The sequence below is a fragment of the Arachis ipaensis genome, chromosome B03 (genome assembly GCF_000816755.2).
Source record: "Arachis ipaensis cultivar K30076 chromosome B03, Araip1.1, whole genome shotgun sequence".
In the NCBI taxonomy this organism is placed as follows: Eukaryota; Viridiplantae; Streptophyta; class Magnoliopsida; order Fabales; family Fabaceae; genus Arachis; species Arachis ipaensis.
The window spans coordinates 57286596-57290820 of NC_029787.2; positions in this window are offsets into that span (position 1 = coordinate 57286596).

Genomic DNA, 4225 nt, shown 5'->3' on the forward strand with positions numbered 1-4225 from the left:
TTTTGATTACTTGTAGGTGAAGAAAGGAAACAAAAGGTGTGCCAACATTATGGAAGAAGGTTGCAAGAATGGGTTTGAGAAAATGGAATTCACGTTTGAGCTAACGTTTGCCTCAAACGTCAACTCAAACGTGAGTAGCAGTTGAAGAACACCCTGGGGAAAAGCCAACGTTTGCGCCAACGTTTGCCTCAAACGTTGAGGTCAAACATTGGCTGAAGAATGAAGCTCCTGAAAAGCAACGTTTGAGCCAACGTTTGCCTCAAAGGTGAGGTCAAACGTTGGCTCCAAAAGAGAAGAGAATTGAAGCTCCTGGGAAGGCAACGTTTGCGCCAACGTTTGCCTCAAACGTGAGGTCAAACGTTGGCGCCAAAGAGAAGAGAAATGGCATCCCTGGAGGCAGAAACGTTTGAGCCAACGTTTGCCTCAAACGTGAGGTCAAACGTTGGCTCCAAAAAGAAGAAAGTTGGCATCCCTGGAGGCAGCAACGTTTGAGCCAACATTTGCCTCAAACGTGAGGTCAAACGTTGGCACCAAACAGCATGAAAGGGCATACTTCAAACAAGAATAACTTGAGTTGTAGATGTCCAATTGAGGTGATTCCAAGTGGGTTAGAAAGCTGACATTCAGAGCTTTCCAACCATATATAATAGTCTCTATTGCAATCAACAGAGGCCACTATCACCCAATTCCATCAAGGCTAAAGGCCCAATTCAAGGCTTAATGATCATTTGAAGAAAGTGTATAAATAGCTTAGGATTTGAAGTTTTTGGGGAGCTTCCCTTTTTATTTTTCAGAATAGCTTTCTTTTCAGTTTTGCTCAGAGTTCACTTTATTTTTCTTAGCATTGTTGTTTAATTCAAGAGAATTTGGGAGGAGAATTGATCTCTCTTCTTCCTTGTTCTTGCCCAGCACTCTTTACTTTTCTTGTCTTGGATTTTGGGTGGAGAATTGAAGAAATTCTGTTTCAATCTCATCTTGGGATCTTGTTTAATTTTTTGCTTAATTGAATTTCAGTTTCGGTTCATTGCTTTTCATCTACTTTCTTTGCAATTTACAATTTCCTTTGCAATTGATCTTGTTGGATCTAGGAAGGCATTGAGATCTAGACTTGGTTTTCTAGTCTCTTGGGTCCTGAGGTCCGAATTCCCCATTTCCCATTCCCTGTTTTGCTCATTTACAATTCTATCTCTAGATCTGATTCAATCCAAGTGTTCTTCTATTCCTTTGCTTGTTTTGCTTGACTAAATCAACCACTAAACTAAAATTGCTCAATCCTTCAATCCCTGTGGGATCGACCTCACTCACGTGAGTTATTATTACTTGATGCGACCCGGTGCACTTGCCAGTGAGTTTTGTGTCGGATCGTTTTCCGCACATCACCTCCAACTACTCATTCAAGAGACCATAGTTGGAGCCATAGTTGGACCTCCAACTATGCCTCCAACTACTCCCATGGTGCAACGTTGGAGCCAAAGTTGGTGCTCCAACATTGCTAGCAACGTTATGGTAGAGGGGTGCCAACATTACCTCCAACGTTCTCGACAAATTTCAATTTTTGGAGTTGGAAAATCGTGAAGTGACGCGTACGCGTACACGTGGATGAGTCATTTTTCCAATCGTTGCGCACGCGTAGGCAACGCACACGCGTGGATAAGCCAACGTTGATACTCCAACGTTGGGTCCAACATTGAGTCCAACGCTCGGTTAAACTTCAGGGCCAACGTCCCAGCCTTGTTTGGCAAGGTTTGACCCAACGTTTGAGCTCAAACGTTGAACTCCAACGTGACCTCCAACGACAATCCAACTTCAATACAAAATGGCACCCATGCAGAGTATGAACGTTAACCTTCAAACGTCCTCAACAACGTCACAAAAGACCACTCCCAAACAGCTTCAACAGAGGCCAAAGCCCACATCCAAGACTTGAAGACCCAATGAAAAAAGTGTATAAATAGCTTAGAGTTTAAATAGAAAAGAGTCTTACACACCCGGGGAGACTCTCTGCACAATTTTACTTTCTCTGCAAATTTTTGTCTACTTCCAATGTACTTTTTCATTTCAATTTCCATTTCTAGAGCTATGAACAACTAAACCCCTCTTCATTGGGTTAGGGAGCTCTGTTGTAATTCAATGGATCAATAACAGTTTTCATTCTTCTTCTTCTATCTTTTCTCTTGATTTTGTGAGAAAGCTTTCGATCTTAATTCAATTGAATAGTTGTCTCGATAGATAAGCTATTCATAATTGGATTTCCTCTGATCCTTGAGAGAGGAATGAGGAAATCATGCTAGAAATGCTTTCTCACATTGGATTAGATTCGGGGTTGGATGGATATAGTGACATGTAATCCTACCAATACTTTGATCTATGAAAGTGTGTGGTATAATCAGTGACCACACTTCATATCTTTCCATGAGCAATCAAATCAAGACATTGGGCAATTGTTCAAGCTCAGAGAGATTGGTGAGCCAACACATTGGGATCAAATCACCTAAGATTGCCAAGCACGATCAATGAATGCATTGATTGAGGAAGAGATGAAAACAATTTGATCCGGAGAATGCAATATCTCCTAAGCCCAATGAACTCCTGGTACGCAAAATCATGATTGTTCATTCCCTGGCTATAGTGCCAAAAACTTGGTGTGGGAGAACGTGATTTCAAGACTTCTTCACAATTCCGTGTAACTGACCAGTAAGTGCAATGGGTCGTCCAAGTAATAAACCTTACGTGAGTAAGGGTCGATTCCACAGAGATTGTCGGCTTGAAGCAAGCTATGGTCATCCTTGTAAAACTCAGTCGGGCGGATTCAAATGGTTATAAGGTTTTGATAATTAAAATATAAATAAAACAGAAAATAAGATATAGTTACTTATGTAATTCACTGGTGAGAATTTCAGATAAGCGTATGGAGATGCTTTGTTGCTTCTGAGCCTCTGCTTTCCTATTGCCTTCTTCCAACCATGCGTTACCTCCTTCCATGGCAAGCTGTATGATCCTCTCGGATGAAAACAAATCCATATGCGCTGTCACCGCACGGCTAATCATCTGTCGGTTCCCGCTAGCGTCGGAATAAGACCATTGTCCTTTTTCACACTGTCACTTGTGCCCCACATTCGCAGGTTTGAAACTCGTCACAGTCATCCCTTCCCAGATCTTACTTGGAATACCACAGACAAGGTTTAGACTTTTCGGATCTCAGGAATGCTGCCAATGGTTCTAGCCTATACCACGAAGACTCTGATATCATGGAATGAAATACTCTGTTGTCAGGAGAGGCAATCTTGCGTCGTGAACCAGGAGGACAAGACATACACACTCAAGCTATTGCAGATAGAACGGAAGTGGTTGACAGGCACGCGTTCATAAGTGAGAATGATGATGAGTGTCACGGGTCATCACATTCATCTGGTTGAAGTGCGAGTGAATATCTTAGAGAAAAAGTAGGTGTGAATTGAATAGAAAAACAATAGTACTTGTATTAATTCATGAAGAACAGCAGAACTCTACACCTTAATCTATGGGGTGTAGAAACTCCACCTTAGAAAATACATAAGTGAAAGGTCTAGGCATGGCCGTGAGGCCAGCCTCTCAAATGTGTACAATGATCAAAAGTACTGATCAAAGATAAAGGCTGTAAAATAAGTCTCTAAAAGTAGTTTTTATACTAAACTAGTAGCCTAGGGTTATAGAAAATGAGTAACTAAGTGCAGATAGTGCAGAAATCTGCTTCCGGGGCCCACTTGGTGTGTGCTTGGGTTGAGCATTGAAGCTTTTTCGTGCATAGGCTATTCCTGGAGTTAAACGCCAGCTTTGGTGCCAGTTTGGGTGTTTAACTCCAATTCTGGTGCCAATTTGGGCATTTTACGCCAAGATGTTTTAGGCTGACTTTGAACGCCAGTTTGGACCATCAAATATTGGGAAAAGTGTAGACTATTATATATTTCTGGAAAGCTCAGGATGTCTAATTTCCAACGCAGTTGAGAGCGCACCAATTCGGCTTTTGTAGCTCCAGAAAATCCACCTCGAGTGCAGGGAGGTCAGAATCCAACAACATCTGCAGTCCTTTTTCAGTCTCTGAATCAGATCTTTGCTCAGGTCCCTCAATTTCAGCCAGAAAATACTTGAAATCACAGAAAAACACACAAACTCATAGTAAAGTACAGAAATGTGATTTTTGAATAAAAACTAATAAAAATATAATAAAAAGTAACTAAAACATACT